Here is a 16,626-nt window from a genome sequence, read left to right on the forward strand (position 1 = left end):
TTAGGGAAAGTAACAAGGTGATCATACCTATAGATAGACAGTGGACAGCACCTCTGTCACAGTCCACCTCAGAAATCGATATATCGTTTTAGATACTGCTGAAGAGGTTGACCTGACAGAGGAAGACCACAGCGAACGGGACTCTGACAATCTACCCAGTGCCGTGATCAAGAGAGCAAGGAGAAATGCAGTAGTTCTAGAGGATTCCATAGTGAGGAGAACAGACAAGAGATTCTGCGAGCTGGACAAGGATACCCAGATGGTGTGTTGCCTCCCTGGTGTCAGGGTACGGGATGTCTCAGATCGGGTCCAGAATATTCTGAGGAGAGAGGGCGAGCAGCCAGAAGTCTTGATACATGTTGGTACTGTAACAAACCCTGTGACGGGAATAAAGAACCAGCAGAGATGGAAAACACTTTAGAGACCAGTATCGCTATAAACTAATAATATTTATTAGTAACTACACAATACAGTAATATAAATGTAGATAAATCAAACAGGTTAGCAATGATTATATATATAAGTAAGTGTGGAAATATATATGTCTGAAAAACCAAGCTTCTTTAAGTCTAGGGGTAAAAAGATACAGCCTTATGATGATGAGTGAAGCTCAGTTCAGTTCAGTTCAGTTCTTGGTGTTGAGTTGAGTAGTGATGGAGAGAGAGAGGAGGAGAGATTTGAGTCTTCAAGTGAGCTGATGCCATGGATCTTCTCGTTGTCCTTCGAAATCCTTTAAAAGTTACCGACTGTGACTTTAACAAAGGGGACTAGTTTTCTGTGGTGGAGCTATCCCCCCAGGCACGGGTGGACACATGGACAACTCCCCACTAGTCAACCCTTTTCCTCTTTCCACTGCAAGAGCGATGGATCGATCCACCTGATCGATCCTCCAAAACCCACTTTTCCTGCGGGCATAACAATGTTCATTCAGTGTCCAGAACATGTGTCTGAGGTCTGTATCATCTGACCTCCTATTTATCTCACCGTACTGGGTACCACCTGTCATTCAAATAACTCCTCCTTCCTCTCTCTGTGAAAGAAATGCAAGCAGGCAAATATCCTTGAAGAAAGTGTCAACAACCTGCTGAAAATCATAATATTGAGTGTCCATTAAATAACACCGCCTTTGATCACCATAGCAACTTACGAGCTGCTTGGTGCTGTCTCCGACTCCAACTCAGTAGAAATCCAAAGTTACTTCCAGTGCCTTAAAGTGACAGTCCTACCATTAGTCTTCATCTCTCTCTCTCTTTTTTACAGACAAGCTGGTGTTAAATAACTCTCTCTCTCCCTCTCTTTTCAAAAGCACAGTTTATTGGGATACTTCAGGGTCCCGTCACAGTACCAGTGACATAGACAGAAAAAGAGAGGAGGCCCTGAAGGAAGATTACTGGCAGCTAGGAAGAAAATTGAAAAGCAGGACCTCCAGAGTAATAATCTCGGGATTACTGCCTGAGCCACGCGCTAATGATAATACTAATAATAATAGCAGAATTGCAGGGGGTAGGGCTTCAAATTCTTGGATCATTGGGATCTATTTTGGGGGAGGTATGACTTACACAAAAACGGTGGGTTACACCTGAACTCAAAGGGTACTAATATCCTGGCAGGATTGTTTAATATAGCTGTTAGGGAGGGTTTAAGCGAAGTTGGCAGGGGGAAGGAAACCAGGGTGTTAGGGTCGAGGAAGAGGAAAATAGAAATAAGTCAAAGATACTGTACAGCAAAAATGGCAAGAAGAACAGGCAGGTGAGTAGACAGGATAATTTACTGTGCGATACAAATATAGCAAAATTGGTAACAGATACTGATCTAAATGCACTGTACTTAAATGCACGCAGCATTAGAAATAAAGTGTTGTACAGCTACAGGTTAAAAGATATGACTTTGTGGCCATCACCCAATCATGGCTAAATGATGAATGTGACTGAGAAATGAATGTCCAAGGATACACAGTGTATAGGAAAGATAGGAAGGGAGGTAAAGGCGGTGGTGTGGCCCTGATGGTAAGCAACGATATCAAATCACTAGAAAGAAGGGACATAGGATCAAAAGAGGTAGAGTCCTTATGGGTCGAGTTAAGAAATGGCAAGGGTAAAAAGACACTAATAGCAGTTATATACAGGCCTCCAAACAGCAGCCGAGATGTGGACTACAAGTTACAGCTGGAAATAGAAAAAGCGTGTCAGAAGGAAAATGTCAAGATAATTATGGGGGATTTAAATATGAAAGTGGGTTGGGAAAGTCAGGAAGGTAATGGATCTCAGGAAAGGAAGTTTGTAGAATGCCTACGGGGTGGCTTTTTGGAGCAGCTTGTCCACCAGGGGATCGGCTGTTTTCGATTGGGTACTGTGTAATGAACCTGATGCGATTAGGGAGCTGGAAGTAACGGATCCCCTTGGAAGTAGTGATCATAATACGATTGAGTTCAGTTTCAAATCTGAAAAGGAGAAGCTGGTATCAGGTGTATCGATATTTCAGTGGAACAAAGGAAATTACAGTGGTATGAGAGAGGAACTAGCCCAAGTCGATTGGAAAAGTAAGCTAGATGGAGGGACAGTAGGGCAGAATTGGATGAAATTCCTACAAGAAATATATTCCAAGAAAAAAGAAAATCATGAATGGAAAAATGGCACAAATGTGGCTAACGAGAGAGGTTAAGGCTAAAATAAAAGCAAAAGAGACGGCGTACAAGGGAACAAAAATTAGTGGGAAAACTGAGGCCTGGACGACTTTTAAAAACTTACAGAAGGAAACTAAGAAAGTCATTAGGAAAGAAAAGATGAATTATGAAAGGAAGTTGGCAATTAACATAAAAAAAAGATACTAAGAGTTTTTTAAAATATATGAAGAGTAAAAGAGTGACACGGGTATATATAGGACCGATTGAAAATGATGCTGGAGAAATTATAATGGGTAACAAAGAGATGGCAGAGGAACTAAATGAGTATTTTGCATCGGTCTTCACAGTGGAAGCCATTAGCAACACACCTGATAGCCAGAGATCTCAGGGAACAGAATTAGGTACAGTCAAGATTACTAGAGAAAGTGCTTGGGAAGCTAAATGGACTAAGAATAGATAAGTCTCCTGGACCGGATGAGGTTCTGAAGGAGGTGGCTTTGGAGGTTGTGGAGACATTGGAAATTATCTTCCAGGAATCTATAGACTCTGGCATGGTTCTGGAGGACTGGAAGGTCGCAAATGTAGTTCCCCTGTTTAAGAAAGGAGTGAGGCAGCAAAAAAAATTACAGACCTATTAGTCTGACATCAGTAGTTGGAAAGTTATTGGAGTCGATCCTCAACGACGAGGTTATGAAATACCTCGAGGCGCATGGCAAGATAGGCCCAAGTCAGCATGGTTTCATGAAGGGAAGATCCTGCCTCACCAACCTATTGAAATTTTTTGAGGTGATCTCAAATAAGATTGACAAGGGAGAGGCTGTGGATGTTGTGCATTTAGATTTTCAAAATGCCTTCAATAAGGTGCCGCATAAGAGGCTGCTTAATAAGATGAGAGCCCATGGAATTACTGGAAAGATATTGGAATGGGTGGAGCATTGGCTGATAGGCAGAAAGCAAAGGGTGGGAATAAAGGGATCCTATTCTGATTGGTTGACGGTTACTAGTGGTGTTCTGCAGGGGTCGGTGTTGGGGCCGCTTCTTTTAACAATGTATATCAATGATTTAGATTATGGATTAAATGGTTTTGTGGCTAAGTTTGAGGATGACACCAAGATAAGTGGAGGAGCAGGAAGTGTTGAAGAAACGGAAAAGTTGCAGAGAGACTTGGTCAGTTGAGGAGAGTGGGCAAAGAAATGGCAGATGAGATACAATGTTGAGAAATGTATGGTTGTACATTTTGGAAGAGGAAATAATTGGGCAGATTATTATTTAGATGGGGAGAAAATTCAAAAATTGGAAGTACAAAGAGACTTGGGGGGGTCCTCGTGCAGGATACCCTAAAGGTTAACCACCAGGTTGGATCAGTAGTAAGGAAAGCGAATTCTATGTTAGCATTCATTTCAAGAGGAATAGTGTATGGAGTGTAAGGAGGTGTTGATGAGGCTCTATGGGGCACTGGTGAGACCTCACTTGGAATACTGTGTGCAGTTTTGGGCCCCCCATCTTAGGAGGGATGTACTGATGTTGGAGAGAGTTCAGAGAAGACTTACGAGGATAATTCCTGGAATGCAGGGGCTAACATATGAGAAGCGTTTGTTGGCTCTGGGACTGTATTCATTAGAGTATAGAAGAATGAGAGGGAATCTCATAGAAATGTAACCTGGGAAAAAGTACACACTCAGGACAACAAATACTTCTTTCAGGTTTTAATTCCTTTATCTGTTTTAGATGTTTAAGTGCCAGAAGAGGGTCGCAAAACAAAACGAATGAAATTACAACCAGTTCTTGCCATTACAATCTCAGTTTAACTTTTGATCCACACCCTTGTGTAGCGGCAGATTGCGTATGCAGTATAAAAATACATAAAGCAAACCGCACAAAACTAATACAGAACTAATACGGTAGTGGCAATTCTGAAGGAACACAATAAAAACAACATTAGAATCCCCCAACCCTGTATCTTATACATAGCAGTGAAAAATGTAAGGGAATACATCTCATCTAAGGCATCTACTACTTTTTAGTACACACCTGTTGAACTTCCGAACAGAGACTAAACATTCACGTTATGCAGAAACATGTACAATCAGTCATGATACAATAAAGTTAGACAAAAGGTACTCCTAACCACAGAGTCAACCTGTGCAGCTGCTTTGAGCGTCCTATGGACTCGGACCCCAAGATCCCTCTGATCTTCCACACTGCCAAGAGTCTTACCATTAATGCCATATTCTGCCATCATATATGACCTTCCAAAATGAACCACTTCACACTTAATCTGAGTTGAACTCCATCTGTCACTTCTTAGCCCAGTTTTGCATCCTATCAATGTCCCACTGTAACCTCCGACAGCCCTCCATACCATCCACACCTCCAACCTTTGTGTCATCAGCAAATTTACTAACCCATCCCGCCACTTCCTCATCCCGGTCATTTATAAAAATCACAAAGAGTAAGGGTCCCGAAACAGATCCCTGAGGCACCCCACCGGTGACCAATCTCCATGCAGAATATTACCTGTCTACAACCACTCTTTGCCTTCTATGGGCAAGCCAGTTCTGGATCCACAAAACAGTGTCCCCTTGGATCCCATGCCTCTATACTTTCTCAAAAGCCTTGCATGGGGTAACTTATCAATTGCCTTGCTGAAATCCATAAGCACTACATCTACTGCTCTTCCTTCATCACTGGGTTTATAGTCACATCTTGAAAAAATTCAATCAGGCTCGTAAGGCATGACCTGCCCTTGACAAAGCCATGCGGACTACTCCTAATCATATTATACCTCACCAAATGTTCATAATTCCTGCCTCTCAGGATCTTCTCCATCAACTTACCAACCACTGAGGTAAGACTCACTGGTCTATAATTTTATGGGCTATCCCTACTCTCTTTCTTGAATAAAGGAACAACATTCACAACCCTCCAATCGTCCGGAACCTCTCCCGTCCCCATTGATGATGCAAAGATCATCGTCAGAGACTCAGCAATCTCTTCCCTCGCCTCCCACAGTAGCCTGGGGTACATCTCATCCAGTCCCAGTGACTTATCCAACTTGGTGCTTTCCAAAAGCTCCAGCACATCTTCTTTCTTAATATCTACATGCTCAAGCTTTTCAGTCTGCTGAAAGTCATCACTACAATCACCAAAATCCTTTTCCATAGTGAATACTGAAGTAAAGTATTCATTAAGTACCTCTGCTATTTCCTTCAATTCCATACACACTTTCCCACTGTCACACTTGATAGGTCCTATTCTTTTACGTTTTATCCTCTTGCTCTTCACATACTTGTAGAATGCTTTGGGGTTTTCCTTAATCCTGCCTGCCAAGGCCTTCTCATGGCCCCTTCTGGCTCTCCTAATTTCCTTCTCAAGCTCCTTCCTATTAGCCTTATAATCTTCTAGATCTCTAACATTACCTAGCCCTCTGAACCTTTTGTAAGCTTTTCTTTTCTTCTTGACTAGATTTATTACAGCCTCTGTACACCACGGTTCCTGTAACCTACCATAACTTCCCTGTCTCATTGGAACGTACCAATACAGAACTCCACACAAATATCCCCTGAATATTTGCCACATTTCTTCCATACTTTTCCCTGAGAACATCCGTTTCCAATTTAAGCCTCCAATTTCCTGCCTGATAGCCTCATAATTCCCCTTACCCCAATTAAATGCTTTTCTAACTTGTCTGTTCCTATCTCTCTTCAATGCTACTGTAAAGGAGACAGAATTATGATCACTATCTCCAAAATGCTCTCCCACTGAGAGAGCTGACACCTGGCCAGGTTCATTTCCCAACACCAAATCAAGTACAGCCTCTCCTCTTGTAGACTTATCTACATATTGTGTCAAGAATTCTTCCTGAACACACATAACAAACTCGACCCCATCTAAACGACTCACTCTAGGGAGACGCCAATCGATATTTGGGAAATTAAGATCTCCCAACACAACAACTCTCTTATTATTACACCTTTCCAGGATCTGTTTCCCTATCTGCTCCTCGATATTCCTGTTACTATTGGGCGGCCTATAAAAAACACCCAGTAAAGTTATTGACCCCTTCTTGTTACTAACCACCACCCATAGAGATCCCGTAGACAATCCTTCCATGGCGTCCACCTTTTCTGCAGCCGTGACACTATCTCTGATCAACAGTGCCATGCCACCACCTCTTTTGCCTCCCTCCCTGTCCTTTCTGAAACATCTAAAACCCAGCACTTGAAGTAACCATTCTTGTCCAAGTCTCTGTAATGGCCACCACATCAGATCTCCAAGTACTGATCCACGCTCTAAGCTCATCCGCTTTGTTCACAACACTCCTTGCATTAAAATAGATACATCTCAAACCTTCGGTCTGAGCGCGTCCCTTCTCTATCCTCCCTCTCGTACTGTCTACAAGTTTTCTCTATTTCTGAGCCAACCTCCTCTTCCCCAGTCTCCTCAGTTTGGTTCCCACCACCCAACAATTCTAGTTTAACCTCTCCCCTGTAGCCTTAGCAAACTTCTCCGCTAGGATATTGGTTCCCCTGGGATTCAAGTGCAACCTGGCCTTTTGGTACAGGTCACACCTGCCCCAAAAGAGATCCCAATGATCCAGAAATATGAATCCCTGCCCCCTGCTCCAATCTCTCAGCCATGCATTTATCCTCCACCTCATCCTATTCTGATATTCACTGTCGTATGGCACAGGCAGTAATCCCGAGATTACTACCTTTGCAGTCCTGCTTCTCAACTTCCTTCCTAACTCCCTGTAGTCTTTTTTTCAGGACTTCTTCCTTTTTCCTACCTATGTCATTGGTACCAATATGTACCATGACCTCTGGCTGTTCTCCCTCCCACCACAGGATACCTTGGAGGTGATCCGAAACATCCCAGACCCTGGCACCTGGGAAGAAAACTACCATCCAAGTTTCTTTCTTGCGTCCACAGAATCGCCTGTCTGACCCCCTAACTATAGAGTCCCCTATCACTACTGCTTCCTCTTCCCTTCCCTACCCTTCTAAGCCACAGGACCAGATTCTGTTCCAGAGGCATGGCCACTGCCACTTCCCCCAGGTAGGCTGTCCCCCCATCAGTATTCAAACAGGAGTACTTATTGTCAAGGGGTACAGACACAAGGGTACTCTCTAGTACTTGACTCTTCCCCTTCTCCTTCCTGACTGTGACCCACCTGTCTGTCTGTCTAGATGGCATTTGAGCTGTGCTAACCCATCGTATAACCACACAGTTCCCGTAATGGGGGAGTCTAAGACCAGAGAGCACACCTCAGAATAGAAGAGCATCCATTTGGAACATTGATGACGTGGAATTAGAGGGTTGTGAATCTGTGGAATTCATTGCTCCAGATGGCTGTGGCAGCCATATTAAAGTGGAGGTCGACGGGTTCTTGATTAATCAGGACATCAAAGGATACTGGAAGAAGATAGGAAAATGGGGTTGAGAGGGATAATAAATCAGCCATGATGGAATGGCAGAGCAAACTTGATGGGGGAGGGAGGGAGGGGAGGGTGGGAACGTCGACTCAGACCATGAAAGGCTTGTGTCAGGCATTTTCATGCCTTACAAGGCACAGATTGGAAGTCTGTGTGGGGCGCCACTCCTCGCACAGACTAGAGCAATGTGTGGTTAAGTGCCTTGCTCAAGGATACAAACACACTGCCACAGCTGAGGCTCAAACTAGCGACCTTGAGCTAACTAGACAAATGCCTTAACCACTTGGCCAAGTGCCCAAACTTGATGGGCTGAAGCCTAATTCTGCTCCAATGTACAAAGGATAACCTTGCAAATATAAAAAAAGAAAACTAATAATAATAATAAATAAGCAATAAATATTGAAAAGATGAGATGAAAGTGAGTCCAAACAGTTTGGTGATGGGGTGAGTGAAGTTGAGTTACGTTATCTCCTCAGTTTCAAGAGCCTGATGGTTGAGGGGTAATAACCGTTACTGAACTTGGTGGTGTGGGTCCTATAGCTCCTGTGCCTTCTTCCTGATGCCAATATTGAGAAGGGAGCATGACCTTGGTGGTGAGGGTCCTTTTGATGGATGAAGTCAACTTCAACAGCTTCCATTTTCCTGACCTCAGTCAGCTCATTGTTATCATAGGTATCTTGTGCCATGACCACGGATTTGGCAGCGCAGCAGATTCAGCAATTGCTTTCCTGAATATGCACATGTTAGCTAATTATTTCATTGTGATAGTATTTAACTCCATTCATACTGTCCTAGTATTTGTCAGGACATGGACAGAGCAACACCTCATTTCCTGCATTCCGCTTTGCCTGAGAAATTGGACTGTTGAGTCAACTGAATCTTAAGACTAGCGGTATTCATTTCTTAGTTGTTCTTTTCAGCCACAGTGTAGACTTAATTTTCCATTTGAGAGTTTTAGTTAATGGCCCTGTTTGGCCTAATATTTATTGTTTTCTTTCCCTGTAACACTGTTCGCATTAAAGTTTGTGAACTATCGACCCACGTCAGTGTCTCTCACTCCACACTTGGGCCATGTCTGTACCGGGGTGACATCTTGTCCCTCCAGAGCTTTATCACTCAGCCAGACTGAACAGTGCTCCAGCACATTCATAAACTTGCCTGAAAAAAACATTGCTCACACATTGAAAAATGTCTCAATTTGAACCCTGTTCACTTCCTTCAAATCAAAGGTGTAGAGGGCTATGTGCACAATTCTCGTTGCAGTCATCCTAGGACCTTGTACTTCACTTCTTCCAGTAAATCACAGAGAATTTACTTATTAATTTTGCTGCCAATTTTCACTCTGTTCTTTTGTCCATCACTGACTCCCCATTTTCCTTTTTAGACCTGCCTCCCATTACAAGCCCACACCCCACCCCATCTCCTTCCACCACCCCCCACAGATACAACCATAATACTTCCTCTGACTTTGCCTCCTGCAAAACCAGCATTTTATTCTATTCCCCCACTTCCATCATGTCTTCTCCAATGATAAGACTTTTTACATGGGAGCTGTTGAGATATCTTCTTTCTTCCTGAGCCACATCTACCTAAGAATTGAATGAGTGCTTGTTTGCACCTCTGCAGTCACTCCAGTCCTCCTCAATAGAGCAAGGATAGAGCTCCTGGACCCCAGCTTCCACACCATCAGCTCATAGTTCAATGGATCATCCTTAATGTCTTTCAAGAAGATCCACTATTAGACACATACACCCATCTCCTTGCAATATTCTTTCTTGATCCACTCACCTGCATTCAATAATCGCTGCCCCACTTACCGCACTTTCCCATGCAACCATAGGAGATGCAGCACCTACTCTTTTACATCTTCACCTCCCAGCAAAGCTGTCCTCCCAAATGTCGTAGTACGATGACTCCAGTCAAGTATGATGTTATCCTCAGGGACCGTCTATTGGTGGGTCCACAGATGGCTGTAGAGGCCAATCCCAGTTCCACAGATTCTGGTGCAGAGTAAGTGGTAGTTGAGTCTTTAGTTTTTCCATCCTCTCCTTTCAAAGCTGCAACTTGTTCTCAGCTGCGCAGCAGAGGCTGTTCCCATGTAGCACAGCTCCCTCTTGGACTGGTTTCCTCCGGGTGTATCTACTGAGTGCAAGCTCTTGCCAGTTTTTAGATTTAATGTTGAATTTCTTTGGGCTGAATTTTATCTTATCTTTGAAATGTTTCCTTTGCCCACCAGGGGCTCAATGACCTTCCTTCATCTGGGAGTAAAAGATCTGTTTGGGGAGATGTGTAGGGCATTCGGATGACAAAGGCGATGAGAGGCATTGATGGTGTGGACAGTCAGAGGCTTCTTCCCAGGGTTGAAATGGCTAACACGAGAGGGCATAGTTTTAAGATGTTTGTAAGTAGGTACAGAGGAGATGTCAAGGGTAAGTTTTTTACACAGAGGGTGGTGAGTGCGTGGAATGGGCTGCCGGCAACAGTCGTGGATTTGGATACAATAGGGTCTTTTAAGAGACTCCTGGATAGGTACGTGGAGCTTAGAAAAATAGAGGGCTATGGGTAACCCGAGGTAATTTCTAAAGTAAGTATATGTTTGGCACAGTATTGTGGGCCGAAAGGCCTGTACTGTCCTGTAGTTTTCTATGTTTCTGTGACATTACCTGTCCATCTGAGTTGATGCTACTTTATTGTGGTGGAGATGCTGTTCGTGTTGGCTTCCTCCAATACGCTAGTGTTGGTGCTTCCAGCTGATCCTCAAAACCTTTCATAAGGATCTTTGGAGGTATGTTTCCAAGACTTTCAGTTGCTACTGTAGGTTGTCCATGATTCAGCTCGATACAGTCATGTAGGAAGGGTGACTGCACAAGAGAACAAACGTTTTTTTAAACCTGAAAGTTGTGGTCTTCAAAGACTCTTTTCCTTAATCTTGCAAAGGTTCCACGAGCACTACTCAGGGGATGGTTGATCGCTGAGTCGATGTCTGCTTTTGAGGAGAGAATGCTGCCAAGGTCGGGAAAGTGGTCTACATTTTCAAAGGTGATATCATCAACTTTTATAGAGGGCTAGATAAATGGCTGGTTGGTTGGTAGCTGACATTGAACCTGCATCTTTTTTATATTCAAGTCAAAATCTGGGGCCCAGTATGACTTGGCAGTGGCATTCAGGATACAAAAGTCTTCTGCTGTGTGCTGTGATGGCAATGCCATCCACATACTGAAGCTCTAAGACAGCGATGGTCTTGCCCATGAACTGGTTGATGTTGAAATGCCTGTTGTTCATTCTATACATGTTGGTGCAGCAAGACTGAGTTACAATGTAGACCCAGCAGAGTATGGGCATCTCTGGTCAGTGCTGGCCAGCCAGGGAGTCATGGTGAATAGACGTGAGCGCGGCCAGCTCCAGTCGATCTTGACCTCACTGAGACCATCTGGCTGAGTCAACAAATTTCTGCTGCCACCCAATTTATGAGTCTCTGAATCTGCTGGTGCCCAAACCATTTACTGGCAACTCATGTACCTACAAAGGGTTTCTTTCTCAGTGTTCTCTCACTTTCAAGCTGCAGCTCACCAAGTTCCCCTCCTACTGCTATAAAGTGACCTATGTCATCTTTCTCCTCTCTGGCAAAGCTCTCGCCTAGGAAAAGAACTCTCCATGTTTTGCAGAGGTATCCCTATTCACAGGGAAACAAAGAGGGTATTTTCAGCACCCAGTCAGCAAATGAGAGGCGGCCAACTGACTCCTAATACTTCATCTGGGTCCCCTTAGCATGGCGACTATGCAATTGAGTTCCACACCAGGCAGTAGAGAGTGGCCAGACAGTGAGGCCACCATGAGCTGCACAATCTAATTGCTGCAAGGAACCTGTCCATCCTGAGGAAGACTCTACTCCCTGTCAGCTCCAGAAAGGGTGGCAATGGAGAAATACATCTGTGATGCCCTAGCATCTGATTTCATCTGTCCCTCCACATCTTCCTCATGACAAAAAAGGATGGTGGACTCTGACCATGTATAGATTATCAAGACCACAGTAAGATCACAGCGAAGAACTACTGCCCCTTAGCACTGGTGACCACGGCTTTCAAGTTGCTGCAAGGAGCAACTATCTTTTCTAAACTGAACCTCAAAATGCATACATTTGGGAGGGTGATGAATGGAAGATCACTTTTAACACTTCCACTGCCCAGTATGAATATCTTGTGATATCATTCAGCTTAGTCAAGGTAGTCTTCCAGGCCCTTATTAACAATGCTAAAACACAGCCTGCAAGAGATGTTACATCACTTTGTCTTTGTGTACCTGTGTGATATACACATCTTCTCTATGACCTACCACAGATGCATGCAACATGTTCGACGGGTTCTTCAGTGTTTAGACCATAAGACCATAAGACCAAAAGACAAAGGAGCAGACGTCGGCTATTTGGCCCATGGAGTCTGCTCCGCCATTTTATCATGAGCTGATCCATTCTCCCATTTAGTCCCACTCCCCCAGCTTCTCACCATAACCCTTGAGGCCCTGGCTACTCAGATACCTATCAATCTCTGCCTTAAATACACCCAATGACTTGGCCTCCACTGCCGCCCGTGGCAACAAATTCCATAGATTCACCACCTTCTGGCTAAAAAAATTTTACTCCAGAACCAAGCATTCTTCGGACTGGAGAGGAGTAAGTTCAACAGTCTCCTTCCTCAAGTTTACTGCCACTAAGGGGAATCTGCGGACCCAGGCTGTTGGTGCAGTTGCAACCCACCACAACAAGCTTTAGAGGAATTGAAGTATCGCTTCACAATGGCTCCCATCCTTGTTTTCCCTGACACTCAGTTGTCATTCATCATTGAAGTAAATGCCTGAGATGTTGGGGTTGGGACTGTCCTCTTGCAACAACCCCTGTCTGACTAGAAACTCCATCCCTGTGTTCTCTTCTCCCAGAAGCTCTCTCCTGCAGAGAGGAGTTGTGACACAGGGAACAAATGGTTGTTGCCAGTCCAATTAGCCCTGGGGGAGTTGAGATATTGGCTGGAGGAAGCCAAACACCCATTTTTGGTCTAGGCTGACCACAGACAACTATCCTATCAGATGGCCTAAATGAAATGGTTAAATTCATGCCAGGCTCAGTGATCTCTCTTTTTTGACCATTTTGATTTTATCATTACCTACTACCCAAGTCCAAAACATCAGCAGCCGGAAACCTTCTGGCAGTTTGAAAAACTAGGCCAAGTTGCCATCCCAGAACCCTTGGGAGGTTGAGACCGTCATCAGGAGAGCACATCAGGAGAGCACATCAGGAGGCAGACCCAGGGTCCTTGTTCTGGGCATGGATGTGGCAGTCTGTTATGTATAGAAACATAGAAACATAGAAAACCTACAGCACAATACAGGCCCTTCGGCCCACAAAGCTGTACCAAACATGTCCTTACCTTAGAAAGTACCTAAGGTTACTCATAGCCCTCTATTTTTCTGAGCTCCATGTACCTATCCAGGAGTCCCTTAAAAGACCCTATCATATCCACCTCCACCACCATCGCCGGCAACCCATTCCACGCACTCACCGCTCTCTGAGTAAGAACTTACCCCGACACCTCCTCTGTACCTACTTCCAAGCACCTTAAAACTGTGTCCTCTTGTGCTAGCCATTTCAGCCCTGGGAAAAAGCTTCTGACTATCCACAAGACCAATGCCTCTCCTCATCTTGTACACCTCTGTCAGGTCACCTCTCATCTTTTGTCGCTCCAAGGAGAAAAGGCTGAGTTCACCCAACCTATTCTCATAAGGCATGCTCCCCAATCCAGGCAACATTCTCATAAATCTTCTCTGCACCCTTCCTATGGCTTCCACATCCTTCCTGTAGTGAGGTAACCAGAACTGAGCACATTACTCCAAGTGGGGTCTGACCAGGGTCCTATATAGCTGTAACATTACATCCGTGATATACAGAACCAAGACCTGATCAAAGACTTCCACTGTTGCCACTTGGATCACCTTGGACTGACAGGTGCCAGCCAAGGCCAGGGGGTGGGGGGGTGGGGGCGGAGTGTGGACAGTGTTCAGTCATGCTTCAGATCATCAGGTGCACCAGAATCTTCTAAACCAAAGTTCTTCTTCCTCTGATGAAGGGTCTCGGCCCGAAACATCGACTGTACCTCTTCCTAGAGATGCTGGAGATGCTGCCTGGCCTGCTGCATTCACCAGCAACTTTAATGTGTGTTGCTTGAAATTCCAGCACCTGCAGATTTCCCCATGTTTGCGTTCTTCCTCCTCTGTACAATTGGATCTACCTGGTCGACATCTCTCCTGGTAGTCCACAGATCAAAGATTTGAGTTGTGGTATCCTTCCAGACATTGAAGTCCTGACCAACCCTAGAAGTCCTTTCCTAATCATGGACCAATTTACAATAATCAATTAACCTACCCATTATGGCTTTGGACAGTGGGAGGAAACCAGAGCACCTGGGGAAAACCCACACCTTTCACAGGGAAGAGGCTCAGAGCCAGCTTACTTAAATAGCATGTTAGTGAACCTAGAAGGGAATTGTTAGCTTAAATCTGCCCCTGGGAAATGAGACAGGTACAATTAACCAATGTAGTTAGGAACGCAAACACGAGGAAATCTACAGATGCTGGAAATTCAAGCAACACACATCAAAATGCTGGTGGAACGCAGCAGGCCAGGTAGCATCCATAGGAAGAAGCACAGTCAACAAAGTCTTGACGAAGGGTCTCAACCTGAAACGTCGACTGTGCTTCTTCCTATGGATGCTGCCTAGCCTGCTGCATTCCACCAGCATTTTGTGTGTGTTGCTTGTAGTTAGGGATCCTCTTTGAAAGTGTAATCACAGTATGATTGAATTTCTTATGCAAATGGAGGATGCAATGTTTTGGTCTACAACCAGTGTATTATGCCTTAACAAGGGAGAGTACAACAGCATAAGGAAGTCATTGGCTGGTCTAGACTGGGAACACAGGCTATAAAGTGGGACAGTTGAGGAAAGGTGGAAGATTTTCAGAGAGATTTTTCATGGTGCTTTACAATAGTATATTCCAGTTAAAAGCAAGGAGAGTAAGGGTGGAGAGAGCTAGCCTTTGTTGCTAGGGAAATAAAAGAATGCATCCAACTAAAATCTCATACAGTGCCAAGAGCAGTGGGAAACTCATTGATTGGAAAACTTCATAAAGCAATAAAAAAACCACAAAGGAAGCAATAAAGAAAGGGAAGCTAGATTGTGAAAGTAAACTAGCACAAAATATGAAAACAGATAGTAAATGCTTTTATAATTATATAAAGCACAAAAGGGACTCTAACAGTAACATACCACAGAGCATGTTATTACAGCCCAGGATGTCGAAGTTCAGAGTTCAATTCCAATGTTATCTGCACAGAGTTTGTAAACCCTCCCTGTGGAATGCATGGGTCCAGTTTCCTCCTACAGTCCAAGACCCACAGATTAGTAGGTTAATTGATCATTCTAAATTTTCCCACAATTAAGCTACAGTTAAATCTGAGGTTGCTGCATGAAGTATCTTGAAGGGCGGGAAGGACCAATGCCACACTGTGTCTCCAAATGAATAAAATGAAATGAACTTAGGTCCCTTGCAACATGGGAAGGGGGATTGATATTGGGTTATGTGGAAAAAGCCAAGGCCTTTAGTGACTATTTTGGGTCAGTCTTCATGATACAGGAATTGAATTGAATTGACTTTATTTCTTACATCCTTCACATACGTGAGGAGTAAAAATATTTACATTAGGTCTCCATCTGAATGTGCAATGTGCAACTTGTAGTAATTAGTAATAAATAGTATGTATAACAGGACAGTCAATATAGCATAGGATACAATTGTGTCAGCATGAATTAATCAGTCTGTTGGCCTGGTGGAAGAAGCTGTCCTGAAGCCTTTTCATCCTGGCTTTTATGCTGTGGTACTGTTTCCCAGATGGTAGCAGCTGAAACAGTTTGTGGTTGGGTTGACTCGGGTCCACAATGATCCTTCAGGCACTTTTTATGCACCTGTCTCTGTGAATGTCCTGAATAGTGGGAAGTTCACATCTACAGATGCGCTAGGCTGTCCACACCACTCTCCGCAGAGTCCTGCGATTGAGGGAAGTACAGTTCCCATACCAGGCAGTGATGCATCCAGTCAGGATGATCTCAATTATCCCCCTGCAGAAAGTTCTTAGGATTTGGGAGCCCATACCAAACTTCCTCAACCATCTGAGGTGAAAGAGGCACTGTTGTGCTTTTTTGCCACATAACTGGTACGTCCAGACCACTTGAGATCCTTGGTGATGTGTATGCCGAAGAACTTAAAGCTGTTCATCACCTCAACCCCAGATCCATTGATGGGATATATCCCAGGGCAGAAAGAAAGAAATGGCAGAAGTTATAGTAGATGCATTTGACCAGAATTAGGCCATTCAGCCCATCCAGTCTGCTCTGTCATTCAAGCATGGCTGATTTATTATCCCTCTCAAACCCATTTTCTTGTCTTCTCTCCATAACCTATGATGCCCTTACTAATCAAGAACTATCAACCTCTGTTTTAAATATACCCAATGACTTGGCTACC

The 16,626-nt window shown here is 44.1% G+C and overlaps 1 long non-coding RNA gene across 4 annotated transcripts in view; it reads left to right on the forward strand.

The window, feature by feature from the left end:
• LOC140204057 (uncharacterized) overlaps nucleotides 1-16,626 on the forward strand; it is a 73,657-nt gene that overhangs the window by 377 nt on the left and 56,654 nt on the right. For 3 of the 4 annotated variants that reach the window (XR_011887505.1, XR_011887506.1, XR_011887503.1), the window contains exon 2: nucleotides 10,996-11,097. The exons of the other annotated variant lie outside the window; for it this stretch is intronic. This is a non-coding gene — a long non-coding RNA (uncharacterized lncRNA). The remainder of the gene's footprint in view (nucleotides 1-10,995; nucleotides 11,098-16,626) is intronic. 4 annotated transcript variants of the gene reach the window in all.

Source organism: Mobula birostris, chromosome 10 (genome assembly GCF_030028105.1).
Source record: "Mobula birostris isolate sMobBir1 chromosome 10, sMobBir1.hap1, whole genome shotgun sequence".
NCBI lineage: Eukaryota > Metazoa > Chordata > Chondrichthyes > Myliobatiformes > Myliobatidae > Mobula > Mobula birostris.